The following is a 20,968-nucleotide window of genomic DNA, read 5'->3' on the forward strand; positions in this document are numbered from 1 at the left end:
TGATTTGGCATATGTGTAGCTATGAGGGCAGAGCATTCACTTTTGAAAGAAGTGTCCAACCCAAATTTATACAAGATACTTTCTTAACTGATTTATCTCATCTCCCACAGGAAGCATCCCTTTCATATAATTCACATGAGGTCACACACCAAACTCTCTGGTGCCATCGCAGAGGGAAACAGGAGAGCAGACGTACTTGACATGACAGCTGGGACAGCAGATGTGCCAGACATCTTTGAACAGGCCGAGATGTCCCATGCATTTTTTCATCAGAATGTCCCAGCCCTCATGCACATGTTCCATCTTTCACGAGAACAGGCCAAAGCTATTGTGGCCACCTGCCCAAACTGCCAATTCTACCAATTGCTGTTCCTAGGCTCTGGGGTCAACCCCAGAGGCTTCAACAGCTGCCAAATTCGTCAAATGGATGTAACCCACTTCGCAGTATTTGGGAGGTCAAAATACATTCATGTATCTGTTGATATCTTTTCAGGAGCAGTGTTTGCCTCAGCCCACACAGGAGAGGCTGCCATGCACACCATCCGGCACTTCCTCCTTTCATTTGCCACTCTAGGAATCCCCAAAGAAGTAAAAACTGACAATGGACCTGCATCTCCGCAAATTAAATGCCTTTTACAATCATTGGGGGGTAAAACACACCACAGGCATTCCTCATAATCCCACACTCCAGTCAGTAGTGGAAAGGACTCATGGCACCATCAAGTGAGTCCTTGCCCAGCAGTGAGGAGGGACAGAGACCATGTCTCCTGTGGAGAGGCTCTGTAAAGCTCTCTATGTAATTAGTTTTCTAAATTGCTCATTTTCAGAGCCAGCCCTGTTACCGCTGAAGATCAATAGATCACGCGGACACAGGTTGAGGTGTGGTGCAAGAAGAAGCAGAGTTTATTTTTCCTCCCAGGATTTATAGGCTTCTTACCATGGCCAGGGATTGGATGGTCAGGATAACTCTTTCTCACTGCACTGGCCATGAGAGATGCCCATCACAAGACGTGTAACAGAAAGAATGTACACATATCTATGTTTACAGTTACTGTCCTGGGAAAGTCTTTAGAAAACTATGTTAGCAAGCTCAGAAGCTGAGTTTTCAGGGCGACACAGCCCCACCTGTACTCCGGCACTTCTCAAATTCAGCCCGAGCTAAGCTCAATGAGAAGTCACCAGTGCTGATCAAAGATCCCAAGACTAAACGAATAGTAGGGCCTTTCTCATTGATAACCTGGGGGAGGGGATATGCCTGTGTGTCAGCTTCCTCTGGCCTGAGATGGTTTCCAAGAAAATGCATTAAACCTTACTTAGGGCAAACAAACACTGCCCCTGACAAAAACAACAAGATTTCCTCCAAGCCTACCACAGAACCACAGGATGAGACAGCAGCCATCTGGAGACAAAAGCACCACAAAACACATCTCCTACAGAGGATACAACACCCTGTTACCAGGTCCCAGGCCAAACAGAATGCCAGAAAAGACAGCAATGCCAAATAGCTAGGAACATCCTAGCATGCTCACTGTAAACCCCAGTTATTCCCTAAACTCCCGTTTTCTTTTATACTTACCTTCCCTATACTTACCTTACTTCTTCAGTCCCTCTCCCTTTCCCCTAAATTTCCCAACACCACTGTTACCCTTCAAATTTTGGTCAGACTACTCATGCAGGTACCCATTGTGGAATGGATTTTGTGGAAACACAAGCATATCTTTGCTCTCATGTTTTTTCTAAGTGAGACTGTGATTCACCAAAATGTTGTTGGACTGGGTTAGGTCATTCTGAATGAGATTTAAAAAATTAAGAACATAAAAAGCTTTTGTGAGGGTTATACCCCATCCCTGCACTCCCTCTTCTTTGTTTTAATAACTGTAATATGAACATATTTCAACCTACTAAATTCAGAAAGATGTGTAACATAACATGCACTTCTCTTACTATGAACAATGAAATAATAAATCTAATAAAACAACAAACACACACCAAGCAAAAATAAGCAAGGTAATGTCTTCAACTGCTTAAATGATTTACCATCACCCAGAGTCTGCAATCGCTGGGGAGCTCCATTTCACAGTGAGGACCTGGAAAACCTTTTGCAAACAAAGTTTCCAAGTTTACCTCAAAAGCAGGTCCAGCTTTTGTAAGACCAAATCAGTAAGTCAAAGTGACCTGATTTTAGTGCAGAAACACTTGGGTCTGAGGATATACTTCTCTAACCAGCCAGGGCCGGGGCCCAAGCCTTGACTGGGAGGGTTTCCCTAGAATACCTACAAGCAAACCTTTATTAATATAACCAAAGAAATGCTTATAAATGACAAAAAAATCATTATTTTACAGCTAAATTGCTTTATAAAAATTCTACGCATTAATGCTATCTGGATCCAGAAACATACTATAATCACACAGTTAACCTTAAATCTAATGGACAGTCATGTCAAAATCTACAGCTTAGTGAAAATACAAAGTTAAGTTTTAATTATGAAATGGAATGCAAACATACTGACTTTTTGTAGCCTATCTCTTTACTTGCTAAATGACACATGTAACAACTAAATACGCCTGTAGGAGACTCAAGAATAGTTAGATTTTCCAATTTTCTTTCACAGAAGGTATATATAAGTTTATAAATCCAGGCCTGGAACATTACAATTACATTAACATCAGCTCCCTACGTGGTTTCAAAAGATAGGTACATGACTTTATAAAAGCTGATCTTCTCCATGAAGAGGGAGACGGATCAAAACACCCAATAACTGGTAACAACACACATCTCTTTCCCATTAAAAGAGACAATGATTAAACAGACAGAATCTTGGAAACAAAATTACAAGAAAATGTTTCTTCTTACAGACAGGAACTGAAAAGATGCAATATAAAAAAAGTTACTTGTTTTGTGTAATTTCTGAACAAAAAGCAGTCAATAAATGCAGGAGGTCACAAGGTGGTATCTTAAAAAAGGCAATCTTAACAGTGAGAATTCACGATTATGGCAACATTTTGATTAACAAAAGTAGGAGAGTTCCATGGACCAGCGGCAGGAACAACATGCCAAGCTTGCAGCCACTCCCACACAAGACGGTGCAAATGCTGCAGTCCCTCCAGGTTACCTGTCCAGCCAGGTCCTTTCTCCAGCACAGTGTTAGCTGATGAGGGTCAGCAGGAGATGGAGCCCTGGCAGCAGTGGAAGCAGCAGAGGTCAGGTGGCTGCGCTGGGGTGGCTCACAGGGCTCTGCCAGTGCAATAGACGGCGGCGTTGCCTCCCCTGGGCACATCTTGCCGCAGGTGGGGAGCAGGGACGTGGCACTGCCCCTGCAGGTCACTTCCACACTGCCCACATACAGAGATCCACTTGTGTCCCATCGGCCCCACTGAGAAGCTGGCTCACCACTCGCCGCCATTCCCTGGCTGTGCCCTGTGCTCGCCAGCACGGCGCGACCCTGACCTGTGCTCACCACCAGCAGCTCGGAGCCTCGCACTAGCCACCACCACTACAGCCCTGCAGCCCTGCACACTGCCCTGCTGCCGCCTCCGCCACCACTGCTACAATCTTGTGGAGGGCAAATGAAGAGGGAACATGCTATCAGAAAGGGCTCCCCCAGCTCCAGCCACTCACTGCGGCATGGCTTCACTTGATACCACATGGCATGGGGCGGCACGAGCTCTTCTGATACTGTTTGGCTCCCCTCCAGGATCAAAGTGATCGGAGGACCAGGGGCCATCTTCTCCCACAGCCCTGGCAGACCTGACAGAGTTCTCTGTTTTGCTCTATGGCAGCTCAGAAGGGGCCGGCATGGCTGATGCAGTGTCATCCTTCTTTTTCCGGTGTCCGGGTGCCACATGCACTATGAACAAGATGCACACAGTCCGTGATGAACACAAAAGCTCCACCAGCGCTCTGCCACCTCTCCTAACATGGTCCCACAAAGCATCGCCTATAGTGTCCCATGTCCAAGGGTTAAAAACATTTGTACAATCTAAAGTTGGATCACAGTCTTTTGCCCAGAGCAAAAGTCTGTCCAAATCTGTAGATTCAACTTTCCTGCCATGCTTATTCAAAATCTGTTCCAACATCTCTGCAACATTCTTTTGTTCCTGGGATATACTACTGTTAGTGTTCAGGAACACATAATCACAGAATGATTATATGAAGGTGCTTTATTAAAGAGCTCTGGGTGTCAGGGGTACACAAACCCAAATCTGACCCGACTTGGTTTTGAGTTGAACATGTTTTTATACTCTATCGTTATATAACTTTCATATTAATTATTAAACTTACATTCTTCTATTGTATGCATTGATTTTTCCCAAGCATGGATTTCTCGTGATCCCCCCAAACTTCTAACATAGTTTCTCAAGATTCTTTAAACAATAATTATATCTAATCCCATCTAACAATTATATAATTTATCTTACATTGACTACACAGGTGAAGTTTCACATGATCTTAGCAACCATGATGCCTAACATTTCCCAGGGCCTACTTTTCCCAGGGCTTGCCAAGCCTGACTTTCTTTCTAACTCCCTGAATTTTCTATGATTTTTAAATATTTTACTATCACTACTACTTATAGTTCTCAGCTGCCACTCTCCGTCTTGCGGAAAGGTCAGTTGATGCCACGAGCTTCCTTTCAGCTCCCAAGCTTTGTTTCAGCTCCCGGGCTCCCTTTCAGCTCCTGAGCTTCATTTCAGACCCCCTGTAAAATTCAGCCAAGCGTCACTACCGGTGCCAACACTAGTTCCCTTTCAAGTCCCTGATGCAGGGCACCATTTGTAACACCTGAGACACAAACTGAGACCGCCAGGGAATCTGAATCATATATTCAAAGAAACAAGCTGGTTTTATACACTTCTTCACAACACAGTATTTCCCTATATAGCAGTTCTCACTAAGCAACCCAATTGCACATCAGCATCACTTTCCTAAGGTACCTTTATGGGGTAATCAAACACTGTTTACTTGTCTGTCACCTTCCAGCAGGCTCCTCTCTGCAGGGCTCTGCTGCATGGCAACTCCAGCCCCAAGGTCAAGCAGACAAGCTTCTCTGTGCCGCCATGTGCTTCTCTGTGCTGCCATTAACAAAAACACAGGGCAGGAGATTTGCTCCTTTTCAATGCCTTTATTGGGTCAGCTTGGGGTGGGGGGGACCAACGGGGTTGGGCGCGGGTCGCGCGCACACTGCCGCTGCTCCCAAAGGCGACACAGAGGAGGAGGCAGGCAGCTTTGTCTGCTTTATACACAGGCAGAGCCAGGATTTCCATCTCCATGGGAGCACCAGAAGGCCTCTCTTGGGCTCGTAGGTCTACGGGTCTCACTTTTGGCAGGTTCCTTGAGAGTTAGGGTGAGGAGTGGAACCATTCTAACTTCAGAAGAAGGCAGTTTTCTTTTTTCCCAAGCTATCCATGTCTTTTGAGTGACTCTTGGGCAGTTCGATATGACAATGTCTTTTTATTTGAAGCGACTTTCTTTCCCAGTCAATACCGGGTCTCCTTCACTTGCATATCTATGATGTTCTTCTTTTTGTCGCCATGTTGGGGAAGCAGCAGAACTCGATGACAGTCCGATGGGAAAAGGGAGAGAACAAGGGATGAGTGATAACCAGGGAGAATAACAGTACTATTACACTAAAAATGAACATTTAACAAAAGGGTTTGTGAACATTTTACAAAGGGTTTAACATCAACCAATAATATTCTGTTAAGGCTTATTCATTTCACCATGGTGTTCTGCAGGCGCATCCCACAGCCATTGACTCAATTCTATCCTATCTCTTGTCACACAGCACCAAACTTCATTGCTAGCTTTCTCCTGAGTAAACATAAAACCCAACAAAACTCCACATGTGTAAACCATAATCTCTGTTCACCAATGCTCAAAGGAGCAGAGTCTGTAATTCCATATTCTTCTCTATGAATCACTACAGCCTCCACATGAACAGTCCCATAACCAAATCCTTGCTTACTCTACATAATCTTGACATTTGAAATTCACATCCTGTTCTTTTCTGTATGAAATAGTGAAAAAGGGCATCACCACTATGCACGTGAATAGTCATGATCAGGTAGACCAAAATGTGTAGTTTATCCAGGAAAACACAGGGCTTCTCAGAGGCAGATTTAAATTAGAATGGAAGACAGATATAGTGCCAATGAAATTATGACAGGGATGTGTAGGAAAAGTTAGCTTACACTGGATTTGAGAAATTAAATTCTTTTTCTCATTCTCATTGTTCTATAAAACAGCACTGGCTGCTGAAAGAAAAAGTTAAATATGCAGAACCCCAACTGAGCACAGGAGACTGGCACCTGCTCTGCCTTTAAATATGGACATTACTATAAACATGAGAGTAGTGCTGGAGCAAACACTGAAATTACCCCCTGAACACACCAAGGGCCAGTTCTGTCAACACTGAGGGGCACAAAGATAACCTGAAGGGGAGCAACGCACTGAAACTGAAGAGAGCCCTTCCTGGGAAGTGTCCTAAATACTGTCCTGCACAGGGAACAAAGGTCAGGTGAGAAAGCATTAACTAAGCACCTAGCAAGCAATTAGCTGAACATTTCTGTCTTTTCCAATATAACTAATTTTGAATATCTATTTTTCTTTTCACACTCTTGTCTTTGTCTTCATAAACATGTATGTTCTGCATTTTGTATATCAACTTTTTTTCTTTTTACCATAACTGGGCTTGAATACAGGTGGTTTTTCAGATCCCTGATGTACACCAAAGCATTGGGAATAGCAAATCTGAGCCACATGGTCCCAGCACTATGGACCAGGTAATTTCTCAGGCACAGAACTAGTCTGCCTGAGAGGAGATGTAGTCTTTCGGTGTCCAGCAAGAGCTGAGGAAGATCTCTGGGAAGTGCCAAGTCAGTAGGTGAAATACCCACAATAACCAGCAATTTTCATAAGAGGGCCTTCATAATCTAACACATTCCAGAAAGAGAGACTGAGAAAAGGAGTTCAGATTGAATTCACATTAACAGAGAAGTAATTTGTAATGTGCAAGTAGTGATTCAAGCTTTTGTGACCTTAAACAGTCTCATGCTTCCTTCCTTCATTTGGATGATTCTCTACAGACTGGGAGACCTTAACACTTGGGCAAGGATACCAGAGCAAGAGAAAGTCTTCTGTTCCAGTAAGCCACATAGGTAAAAATATTCACTACTAAAAAGCTACAGATGGAATCCAGTTAATGAAGTTTGACTTCTCTTTTATATTATGAAGTATCTAACAAGACTGACTCAGATATGCTCACAGCAAAATATAAATTTTATGTTATATTATTTTGTGTGCATTAGGGACATAAAACCAAATTTAACCTTTATTTAATTACTCACAACAACTGTAATATTTATATAAATAGGTATGGTTCAGAAAAAAAATCTTGTAGATTTATCGCTTTGATGCTCAAGGTGCTAATCCCTAGGATGTACTCAACTACTACATGGTTGCAAAACTGATGTAGATGTTCTTTGTATAAAACTGCTGAAATTGCTGCTGTTCACCAGACAGATGGATGGAGTCACTACAGTACTAATATCAGAGAACAACTGTGTGCAGAATCTTCTCTGTAACAGTTTGTGACTCCCAATTAATACTGTTGGAATGCCTTTGTAATGGACAAGCAGGATGCTTGTAGATGTCACTACACTGGCCACACTAATTAACAGCAGTGGCTGGGAACACTTTGGTCATGGGACACACTGCATGTTACCAAGCAAGTGCTCAATGCAACAGGATAATAATGTACACAGTGCTTATTAAAACTTCATTACACTGTTAAAGTTTTATTCATACAGAGGTATCATTTGACAAAAAGGGATAGTGGAAGAAGGAAGGAAATTTTATCAAGCCAGTTCTGCTGCTTTTTCTATAATTTAAGTAGGGAAAAAATATAACTAATGATGAGGTTGAACAGAAGTGTGGCATCAAAGTTCCCACTGCTGCCCGAACTGCTCATTCTGCTGTCATTTGCCCATCTACCTGGCACAGAGAGAGCAATTAAGAAAGCTGTCACTAATACCTCCCTTTAATCCCAGGAGAGGTGGGATAGGCACTCTGACAAACATCATCTCCCACCTCCCAGAATACTGAAACAATCTGGGGCCAAAAGCACTTGGAGAGATGCTTAGTCAGACAAAGTTTCAGCTGATATTCTCTTTTCTCATATTTGTCATGTATGCTTGGCTGCATCCTTCATTATCAATAGACAATTAAGCAGATGTAGTCTACTGTAGTAGAAGCTTCAGTTTATCATGTAATGAGACAGACATTGCAATAGTAATCATCTACTCTAACACTCCTGACAGGGCTTAAAAGAAAATTCTTGAATTTCTGTTGAAATTGTACTGATCAAGCCATAAACAGTTCTCTTCTGCTGGCATTTATATCACAGGTGAAAAACAGCAATTGAAAATGGATCAATCATAGAATTCTTTTTTATATGTGTCCCATTGACAAAAGAAAAAACATCTCCTGCATAACTGTGATTCCTTGAGTGTCTCTGAGATCCCTGGCTTCCTTAGGTTTCTGTAAAACCTGTCATTTTCAGTAAAACAGTGCTGGGAGCAAGTGACTCAGAACTACTCTATTAAATTAACTCTTCATGCTGGAATAAAAGCCCAGCTCATGTGTAGCACAAAGCTGTTTAACCATCTTAATTCTATAGCCAGAAGAGGAAAAAAAAAAAAAGTCCTTTCTAAAAACCAAAACATTTGAAGGCTAGAGAAATGCTGCTATTATGCATGAAAAGCATGATGCACTTGAAGCAGAGAGACTTTCCTGTCCTGAAAAAGCACCAGCTCAATCACCAAACAGATCAAAAGCAACCATTTGCCCAGAGTAATAGGCTGCTTCTATAAAATTGCCACGTATCAGTGATTTTGCCATTCCCGCACCTCCACTCTTGAACACTCAGCAGTGACCTGATGATCCACCAGGACAGCTGAAGAATGGATTATTGTTTGTACATAAAATATAGTGACCATGGCCACAGATATTCAGTGCGTACAAAAGTGATTTAAAAATCTTCTATTTAGTCAGCAGAAAACTTCTTGTTCAGATGTAAGTTGTGCCCACAGCTTTCTGTAAACTTCCAAGTACAGTGTTGCCTTTGCTCACAAATGAAGTCATATATTGGTAGACTAAAGGATTTGCCATAGTGTTTCATTGTTTATGAACCTCAGAAAGTTTCCCAGTCAAGCCTCTTATCAACCAGCTGCAGAAATCTTACCACTTCATTTTAAAACTCTGGGTTGTCCTATGCCCAAAACTTTCTTGCAATAAGCCAATATTACTGTTCATTACAATAAGGACCAGCAATCAACTGGCCAAGAATAGGAACCTAATTACATGGGGATTGAAATAATTACCCACAAAGCAAAGGAGAGGTTCTTCATACAGCTGGAGATAAAATGGTCGTTGAAGAAGAGTGGGGGGAGAAGATTGAGCTGTTTTCTTCTGTGCTGTGTGCAGCTGTTCAAGTGAATAGAGGTGTCCAAAGACAGCACATTAACCATTTCAACAGGCACAAACCTAGTGGGGCAGAGAGAAAAATTACACAAGGTGGACACTGCCACAGTGCTACTGACCACAGAAAGAACTCACATTTCTAATATTTTCACACGTAATTTAAGAGAGAAAAGGCAAAAAAAATAAGAATGGTGGGGACAAAAAACTTTGGAAAATTTCCTTACAAAAGACACAGACATTGTTACCCAGTGACAGATGTCCAGTCCACACACCTGCCCCAGAACTGCTGCAGCACCATCCTAATTGAAAATAAGTCTTCCAGAATGTCAGGAAATTTAGTATGTCATTATCTCCAAGGAAAAACATTCTAATAAATTAAATTGCTCATGTCTCCACAATGTTGGCCATATCTGAAAGTTGTTGCTACTTTGCAGTGAACAAAATTATTGAGGCACTTGGCAGCCACCCATCAGTAGATGAAATAATTCTGATTCAGTAGATTTTTTTTCCCCCAGTTTAGCAGAGATTATTGAAAAAGCTCAGTTCTCTTAGCCTGCTATTGAAATTGCAAGCCAGGGTCATTCTTTTCTAGATTTACCAGTCTCAACTGTCTGGGTTTTGAATTACAGACTATCCAAATCCTTATTATGCTTCCAACCTTGCAGAAGCACCAAGAGCTCAGTGTCCATGATGTTGGACATGAGCCATTTTACGTATATTACACACACAGACATTATTCCCCTGAAGGAAGAGCCTGTGGAAAACTGCTGGTATTTCTACTCTGGCTTTTGTCATTCAGTGTCTCACTCTTCTACTCTCTTACCACGTCACAAAATTAAATACAAGTTTCAAACCATATCTGACAACTTTCTGAGGTTTCTGTCATCTGTCTTGTTCAAGAATTTGTCTTCCAGTTCAATAATTATTTTTTCACTTGCCTGTAGGATGCTTGACTTAATTTGTTCCTAAAGACTCTAGTCTTCCTTACGGGAACTAATCCTTGTGGCATTGAATGCCTTTCTTTTTTCAGCAAAAACAAACCACTCCTCTGCTTGAGGATGATTAAGTCCTTGATTTATATAAAAATAATAAACAAGAAACTGATGCTGGAGAAAACCAAACATTGTCCATTTCAAGTCACAGGGCATGTAAAAACTTCGATACAAAAGTTTTTTTATGCCTAAGTTCTTCCCAAGAAAATAAATTAATTCTTTTCATACTGTTACATCTGATGCAGATTGAACTGTGAAAAGCTAATGCCACCACAGCATAAGTGGAGGGAGAGGCAAAAACTGCAGCAGCCCCACAGCTGCAGGTGTACAAACTGCACTAGAGAGTAACCTCTATGGAGGAAAGACAACAAATCTTTAAGCTCTTTTTTGTCTGCCTCTAGATCCCCATAGATAACACATTATTTTCCTTTAGCTTTTAGATCTTGTGGCTTTCATTTTTCCAGTTTTAAAAGTCTACGTTTAACAACTTACTGAATTATTAACATGTTAAGCAAAGTGAGCATTCAGAATGAACAGGGATGACAGAAATTACAAGCTCTGCTGTCAGTTGTTCACTGATGTCCTTTATAAGTGTTCTCATGTAAATTAACTCTTCCCTGATGCCCTGTAATTAGTTCTGCCTGGTTTGGATGCCAGCAAATGCAAGAGAAATATCAAAGGAGCTAGAAATTCAGAATGTGGCAGCTCAGCATTGTCAATTAGTCATCTTCCTTCCATGAGGGCACTGCAGGAAAACCTCCACTCACTGGAGGTTTTCATGTATTGGTTTGGTTTAATCACATGTTCTCCTGTCTCCATACAGTGCTGGAAGAAGAGGCTCAGGGATATGAATGTTTCACAATATTTTTCAGACTGAAAGCCACTCAAAGCTGTAATAATACAACAGTGAGCTGCCAATTGACAGTATGTACAAGTGACTCTTAGCAGCTCATCATATCCTAAGCTCCTCTTAAAATACACTCAGTGCTGTCAAAATTACCTGTTAGTCAAGGCCAAGGAACACCTCTTCCAATTTCACCTGTGTCTGCAGCAAATGCAAGCATATAGCAGTAAAATTAGCAGCTCTCTTGAGACTTGTGGCCTGCAGAAAATCTTTGAGCATTTTGCTCACTAAAGACCAGGCATTTGGGAATAAACACAGAAATAAAAAGTAAATATAATTAAGGTCAAGTAAGAATCTACACATCGGGAAAGATTAAAAAGTTGAGGCATAGCTGTAACTTTATGAGGAAAAGCTTTGTGAAAAAGAGTTTAACTAAAGAAGGTTAAAGTTTAGTTTAGTTAACTAAAGAAGGTTAAAATTTTGAACCAGCAAAGGATAATGCCATGACTGTGAGTTCCTTTCTTACAGAAATTAGATGTTCCTTAAAAACTTGGAACCAGACTTCAGTTCTGCATAGTTTGTGACTTGGGACTGAATGTCTTCTGGCAAAGCCCAAATGCAAAACTTTTCATTTCTCTCTAACCTATATGATAAAGGTACATTTTTCCTCTTAAACAAGGGACTCAATCAAAAGAAATTGTGCCTGCAAGAAAATGAGGAACTGCAGAGAGTGGATTTCATGCAGTCAGCTATTCCTATCATGTCAGGGTCTGCAGGGCTGCTCCCAGAACTGCAGTGTCAACACAAAAGGACAACAAGATTATTGAGAATGCCCAAGTACTTCTTATGTGTGTTCTCAGATAGCACCTTGCCTGTTCCAAAGGGATGTCATGGTCACTTGCCTCTCATAAAGAGCAGGGGTAGCCTGTGAGCAAACTGGTGGTTGCATACACAGATCATCTGCCAAGCTGCCCTCATCTATTCCTCCTCTAACAGGAGACACCTCAATGGGCTACAAATACAGTACATGAAAGAAGAATGCAGTATTATAAATATCTTTTCTGTAAAATTCTTATGATGGACTACCTACATTCCTATGTCTTATTAAGTTTAGACCTTCTCGTTTACACTGTGGTGCCATTTCAATCACATAGCAGTGTAGCCTCCCAGTAAAGGTATTCAGTGGGAAGTGTAGGAAAAGCAATTGTACTTCCATGTTTGGTGACAAAAACCATTGCTGAGGGACCTGCCCTGGACTCTCCAAGCAGCACCACAACTGCAGAGAAGGGAGGAGTCAGAATAGTAGGGGTTTTACCTATTTCTATAGTGTACATTCAGAGGAAGCTGCACCATTTTTTGTGACCTCACAATAAAGATAAGCAACCTTTCCTATTGTTTTCCTGTTTTTCACAAAGTTGGCAGAGAAAACAAAAATTAATCTATTTCTAGAAAATATTCAGAGGGTTACTGTGGTCTAAAATCTATTTCAGTATTAAATGGTAATTCAAGAAAACTTCACTAATCATGATACTAATAGGAGATTAAAATGTGGACGCAAGGTCCTACAGCATTTTACTTCAAGGAAATACAGAAATCCCAATGAGGCAAGTTGAACTTTTATTTTAACTTTGCTACAGGTATAATTTCATTTTATCTTCTTTAACTTAGAAAATAAGGAAAAAAAACTCTGGACGTTACTATTGTGGATGAGAGCATGGGTATTACTGGCCTGCCCAGAAGTAAACTAAAAGGTAACTATATCCCAGTTAACAAGACTTGATAAGAAGATAAATAGCTTTCTCTGAGCTCCAATTACTCCATTAAATCCCCCATAAGAAAAAAATAATATAAAAGACCCAACTGTATTTTTGTTCTGACTCAGCACAAAATTAGCTCTCTGGGAGACTCCTCAGTAGTTTATAATTTCATCTTTTCAGGATTCTTCTTGTACCTTTACAAACAAAACACAGCATGTTTGCTCTCAGTTAAAAGCAGATCTCTTCATGTTTTAGCTGAGCAATTTGGGCTCATTGCTAAGGGCTAAAAAAGCTGGGACCTCAATGTTCCAGCTACCATTGGAGCAGCTGTAACCTCCCGTTAGTAGAAAGCTGTGACTGAGCAGGGACACACACAACAGCGCCACACAGATTAGTGGCCTAGCTGGGGTTACTTTTAAAGACACAAATGTCTTATGTGGCCTCAAGTGTAGTTAGGGGTTAGAGGAGCAGATCACAGGGCTGCTATGCATTTCCACAGACTCACAGAATAGCTGGGTTTGGAAGGGACCTCAGGAGATCATCCAGTCCCACGTCCCTGCCAGGGCAGAGTCACCTAGAGCAGGTGACACAGGAACATATCCAGGTGCATTATTTTGAATTTTGCAACTTAAAGAGCATTTGTAAACAGTCCTGAGTTTTGCTCTCTGATTAATGAATTGGGAATGAAGCAGATCTCCAGAAAAATCCAATTTTATTCAATATCAGAGCAAAACATCTCTGCAAATTTTTAGAAAATAAGTTATTGAAAGCTACACAGTTTATTTCTACATCTTCTGCCTGGAGCCCTCCTTCCCTCCTGTTTTTCACTGCTTTCAGGACTCAGATGAATAAAACAAAATTAGAACTGCTGGATGCTACTTCAGACCTCTTGGGGTGATAGGAATCATATCCAGAATCTGCGTCATTCTTATGACATCTGGTGAGATGGTGCCACCTTCTTACAAGAAAAAGCAGTGATTTCATCCTGAGGCTGCAAAAGCATAATTCAGTAGTTTCATAGCACCCTATACAAATAACCCAAAGAAAACGTATTTTATACGTTTTATACATATAGGAATCAGAATATTGCCTTCCAGAAAGACAGTCCTTCTCCCTCAAATTATATCTTTTTTCACAAAAAGATAAATAGGCAGAGATACTTTTGAACTTGAGAACAGCATAGCAATAAAAATTCAAAATTATTTCACTCCATTAAAATTAGGACAATGATTTTTCTTGCAAGAGAGACTTCAAAATATGTGTGAAAAAACAAATAAATTTCTACTACACTTTTTTGTGTCATATGTGAAATATATTTTAAAAGTTTAAGTTTTTGCACTTCAAGTCATTTGACTTGAAAAATCTTGCAAAAGCTGTCTTTCTTGTTCACTAACTTGGATTGTGCTTGTGTGTGCTTTCACACATCACTGAAAGATTAAGAGGAAGTATCCATAAACTCATTAATTTGATTCAGCTAAGGAAGCACCAGGCACTCTTCCCCTCTTTGTCTCTAGCAATAGCAAGAAAGCTGCTAAAAATTTTCACATTGAGAACTCTGACATTGTTGTAGTGTGTTTCAGCAATATTTAACATTTTCTCACTGAAACACAAATTACTGTTCTGTGCTGACTAACCACAGACTTGAAAGTTCTCTCATACAGGTAGAAAATGACTGTTCCATTTTTTTCCTTTAACATAGAAGCTCCCACCACTACTGTAAATTTAAAAGGTCACAAGACTGACTTGTATATTTTTATCTCTCCAAGTCTCTCATTCTTCTTGCATATTATTTATTCTTTGAGATACAAGCAAAACAGCTGCCAGTTTTAGGGTCAAAAAGCTACTGCCACTTCCAAAACTTGCTTCCGGCACATGGAAGTGAGCACCTGGGATTGTCCCATACCTACCTCTGCAGACCTTCCTTTCTCTACAGACCATCTGCCATGGCCTTGGGAGCTGATAAACCCCTGGCTTCGGAAACAGCCACAGCTTATTTTCTGCTAAGCAACTCCCGAAACTCCTTTGAGTACAGCATGGGTAGCAAATCTGTGGATGTTTCTATACCAGTCAGGCAATCTGGGAAGCAAGTTGTCACAAAAACACAACACAAAATATTTCTCTCCCTCCTTTCTGTCCCACAAGTCCTTCCAAGGGCCTCCATGCCAGAAAGGGATTATCCTAAACAGCCTCTCAGGGCACATGAGATATTCCTAGCCAATTTCATTAGCAAGCTCTGAGTGCTGCCAGACATCCCTCAAGTTAACTGTCTAGTCACATGAGGTACCAATAGACAGTATTTTAAAATTATCTTTAAAATCAAGCCTCTAAATGCCAAAATCCAATTAATTTCTGTACTAAGCAGAAGGTATGAAAAAAAACCACCACAACAACAAATCCCCCCACTAACTACATCAAACTCAGTAGTATTGATTTTAGTTTGTTTTCACTTCCTTGCATTTCATAATCTCCCCTATGAACTCTGATTCTCATCCATTTAAAAAACCTCAGATTTCATTTTAAAGGAATGAAGCTGCTCTGCACCTGCTGTACCTTCACCTTCCAGATACCAGGGGCAGGTGAGCATTGAGGGCCACACACCACAGCTGGTTTTGAGGGTTTCTACAGTGAGAATCACTAACCAAACAGGAAGATGAAGAATGCTGGAAGAAAATCAGATTACATGTGTTGCTCTCCAAGAGAGCCTCAGAAGATAATGACTTCAAAAAGTCTGTGGAAAAGAAAGATCCTTTTCCTTATGAGTATGATGCAGGACTTGAATAGCCTGACATCTGTAACTTTGATATGTGTATGGTCTCCAGAGCTGTCTAGCTGACAATACTACATACATTAAAATACATACTAAATAAAAAGAGACACAGCAGTACATTATTCTTAAGGCTGCTATGTACCACACAGATTTTCAAGGGTGATTTGAGAGAGTCCTAGGCATATCTGTGACTCACCATTAGAAATCAGAACAATGGGGATCAGGCTACTGCATCATAAGGATTCAGAAAAACATTGTATTATTTCATATTCTCCTGATAGTGTGTTATCAGAATTTCTTCTGAAGAATGTATTTTAGTTTCCCATTACAGATAATTGGAATGTGTTCTATCTCAATGCAAGTCAAATTAAACACTGAAAAGCATGATTAAAAATCAAATTAAAGTATCTAATAGGTTTTCCTGTCACTGCTTATGGACATACTCCGCATTCAGTCTTTTCTAATTCACTGTCTTCATACATGCAACTAGATAATAGCTCAGACGATGCTAATTCATAGTTGTTATTGGGTACAGCATGCCCCACAGCAACAAAGGTAACAATGAAGGCAATTTATTAATAAAAATTACAAAAAATTATTTGAATGACAATGTCATCATTCCCATACTGTGCTTCTCCAAAGCAGCATGTCTCCCTGAAAAGAAATAAGCACAGCTCGAATGTTGTTTAAGGCATCCAAATGACATTTCATCTGGCTTTATTTATCCAAAGCCCACTCGTCCCTCTCCATGAGCCTCTTCCCTGCAAGATCGCATTTCACTCTTCTGTCTAAAAAACTACTTCAAGGATAAAGACATGCAATTCCTCACCTCCACAGACACAGGCCAGGGAAGTAATTCCTGTAGTTTAACTTTGGTTCCACATGTGGTTTGGTCATAAGGTATTCTTACCTAATTTGTTCCACCAGTCATGGAATATTTACAGTATCAGACTGTCTTCTGGGTCTGTCTTTTATTAAAAACCCAATGAGGCAAATGAAACATTCATATGTAGAGTATATGCTAAACCAGGACAACATGAGAAGAGGCAATGCTGCCAACTTAAAAAATAAAAGAAAACATGAAAAATAAATCACATTCTACCAACTACTCCTTTCATTTTTCTTCTTAAATATAAAACATTACTTACAAGCATCAGAGTTTTGGTTTTAACTACAGTCAAAACAGACTCAATCCCAAGCAGAGCATTTCATACACTGACACAGTAGATTTCTCTAGGAGAACTACACAAAGCAGTTCCAAGGCGAAGGGCACACCTGGAGGTTCAGATAAAAGAAATCAAAGGGAATTATGTAAGATGTTCCTCCTCCCAGTACTACAAATCACTATGGGTGTGCCTGAGTGCTGTTTATTTTAGGGTCACCCTGCTCCACTCTGCAGCTGTAGCCCTGTCGCTCACCTCTAGCAGTTAAAAGGAGGATGAGGACTAGGCAAAGAACAGTGAACCTGAGAATCATCATCTCCTGGAACTTTACATGAGCTCTACAGCCCCTCAGTCCTTCTATATTTCTTATTTTGAGATCATGCCATTATCACCTTAAACAAAGTTTTGCCCTCTACACACCCACTAAATATATTAAAGCAATAACAGTTTGATCACTTAATGATAGCCATGCATTTGTCACAAGCTCTGTCAAATCCAGGCTGCACTGACCCAACAAGCTTCAGAACCCATCAAGTCAATACATATTGAGAGTCCGCCAGCTATTCACCAGCCTTCACAGAAGTAAATGTGAACACTGTTTATTTCTATCTTTAGCACACCTTTTATAGGGTTCTACAGGGTCCGCAGGCTAAGCAAGCTACTGTTGGCTAATACACACAGGTTTACATTTTTTCTCCTACACACAAGGATATTGTTTTGCTTTACTCTCTCTTCTGCAGGAAGGTTTCAAGGACTTTAGCCTTTAATATCACGACTTATTTCAAAGGCTGGTTTGTGCAGACAGGCCTTTACTAATATATAAAATATAGCAACAATTCCCCCTTTCTCTTTTTGCACAAACCAGGCTTTGGATGTGACTCATTCTATACTCTTATGAAGACAAGATAACATACAAGTCCATCCCCCTTCTAGAACAAGAGACCTCAACCATCCAGTGATGCCCCAGCCGGAGAACCAACTTCCAGTGGGGTCAACTGTCTTCTTTCAGGGCATGTAACCCATCCTGTAGCTATTGCAGTTGCTTATGGATGGAAACTGAATGATCAGTAAGATTCAAGCAGCACATGCCTTCAAACTCCTCACAACCATGTCCTTGTGCTAAGAGCAAAAAGTCAATTGCAGCTCAATTTTGTAGTACTGCAAGACGTACACTACTCATATTGGCTGAAAGCTCACTTAACATTGTGGATGTTAAGTTCAATTCTTTCTTAGTCTAACAAGTGAGCCTTTTTGGAGTTGCTAAGCCTTAATTCATTCAGGCTTCACTTTGACTGATGTTTTTTATTTTGTCAGCTACATTCAGCAATTGGTGTAAGCTTTGATGGAACAAAGTAAGTTTCCCAAGATAACAGGGTCTTCTATGTGGACTAGCAGGAATCTCATTCCATGCTCTATCTCCACAGATTAGGAATATGGAACTAAGTAATCTCTTTGGTAATTGTCCTGTGAGATTGCACCACGAATAAAGGCTTTACTTTCAATGGTAGTAATGAGATCAGCTATAGGGCTGACTGCAGCCTAGTGCTGCATTACTTTGTTGGAATGACTTTTATTGGGGGTTCAAATATTATCCATCCACCTGAGGTATTGGTGGAACTTAACAAATCTAATTCTTCTGAGGGCTGTATGGTAACACTGAGAACTTCGCTAATTTTTGCTTGCCAACAGGCTTCAAGTTGCCTTAATGTGAAGCCAACAGTGCGACTGCACTCTTGCAACATTGCCAATTGATTCAGTTGAGTCTCATTACCAATTAAACCTTTAAATGCTTGAGGATCCCACTCAGGGACTCCCATGAGACAGGTGCGAAAGGACCTCCAGGGGTGGCTAGGCTCAAACACATTGACCTTTGGCCAGTTCAATGTGCCAGAGTGACCCATATGTTCTGTCACTTTTGGATGTTAGTTAGCAGACAGTTGGTCACGACTATACACAACACAATTACCATAAGCAGTTTGTTCCATGTAAATGACACCATACTTACAAACTCACAGCTAAAACTTCAATCATTAAATGAACTTTCAAAGATGCTTACACTACCTCTTGAAGGGGGAATACTTATACTTTATACTAACATAACAATTACTACACAACCTAAACACTTTATCTTAAACTATTATCTAACTACCTTTAACACACGAGCTCTGGCATATATGTAGTCTAAGTGTGAAAGCAATTTGCTGAAAGGGTAAACACACAACTACAAGTTGCTTTATATACAGTTAGATGGAGTCTCTACACTTCTTAGATCTTCTACAGAATTTCTCTAACTCGATTCAGTCTTGGAATGTTCAGTGCTCCTGTGATGTCAGCTGGCAGCTGATCAGTGACTGAGGGCTTTGATGTTCAAGTAGTTCTTCAGATCCTTCTAAATCGTAAAACAGAAGATAACTGAGAAATTGGTAGAGACACAACATCATAATAACAACATAAAATTTCTGTTGGCAACTGTCTATGTAGTGTTCAGACACAACTGTGTCCTGACAGGTCCAATTCTGATCCATGTCTGAAGTACCAAGGCTGTGTGGTGACTTCTCTGTTCACTGGATCTCATGTGTTCAGAGGCACACAGTCTGATCAGATGGACAGGTGACCTTTCTAAACCTGCCAACAAAACACAGACACTTCTCTCCTTGAATTTAATGAATTACACTAATTAAATGCTTTTAGGGCATCAATTTCCCTTGTTTTTTTTTTTTTAAAAATAAAAATGAGATGTACTTCTGTCATACACATCAACATCAACACAAAACCATATACACAATGAATAAGAACCTATAACAGTTAAAAATCAATTCAATCATAAACATTATTAATAACATATGTAATATAAAACTACTATTAATTACTAAAACCAGCATCCCATAGTTAGCAAACAAACAGAAACAAAAAAAATCAGTGAAGGATTGGATAATCACCTCCAGAAATGATTCTCCAAGTCCACTTCAAAATTGATCCAGCTGTCATATTAATAGGGTCAAATTGCTGAGTCGAAAAGTGACTCAAATACTCTTTTGGTACAGAAAACATCTGGATTTGTTGGCAAACATTCTGTCCATGTAAAGTCAAGACTTGTCCAGGGCCTAGGCTTTAAACTGGAAAGATGCCTCTTAACATATTTTTAGAACAAGGTTCTCAATAGTAGCAGCTGTGAGATGCTTACAGCACAGCAAACTCTTGAAAATGCATTTGTACAAAGCAAATGATCAGAAGCCTTAGGTAACAGACCAATTAAACCATTCAGCAGTTGGTTTAATCTGAAGCCTCCCCCATGGCAGCTGATCCTCAGCAATGGTACATTTTCTTGAAATTCTGGAAACACTGAAAAATAAGAAAGCTATTACAAACAAAACTGCAGAGACTGCAACAACCAATAGAACTCCTGATGAAGTCAAGGGTGACACAGACTGCATTCACTTCTATCCACAAGCAGGTGTTCATCAGTGTTCTATCACAGCTGTTTCAGTTGTAGCTATCTTCCTCTCTCTAGGAAAATAACTATACTTTGCAGTTTAAACGAGTGTCTCCAATAAAACATAAAACAATTTAAATGAAACAATATTTAAACCTAACAATAATTATTTATGACAACAGGAAATAACAAAACTTAACCTTAAAAGAATATCTAAGTTAGAAAACTTAACTTAAAAACATTCAAGCCTAAACATAATAAAACTTGACTATTCTTAATTCTATTAACACTTAATCTATATTAAATAAAAACATAACTTAATCTTATTCTGTTACTACAAAAAGCACCTAAAAATTTGATATATACCTTTTAAACACAATATAACAATAACATGGATTCACTATAAAGATTATAAAAATGTAACAAATACATCACAATTCTATGTCATCTAGCTTTGAGAATAACTCACAATAACTGCAAATGTTACTAAAAATACTTATTCATAACATAAATTTGCCTAGTATATGCTTA

Source organism: Pseudopodoces humilis, chromosome 9 (genome assembly GCF_049639895.1).
Source record: "Pseudopodoces humilis isolate 2021_Gansu_Grassland_sample_001 chromosome 9, ASM4963989v1, whole genome shotgun sequence".
NCBI lineage: Eukaryota > Metazoa > Chordata > Aves > Passeriformes > Paridae > Pseudopodoces > Pseudopodoces humilis.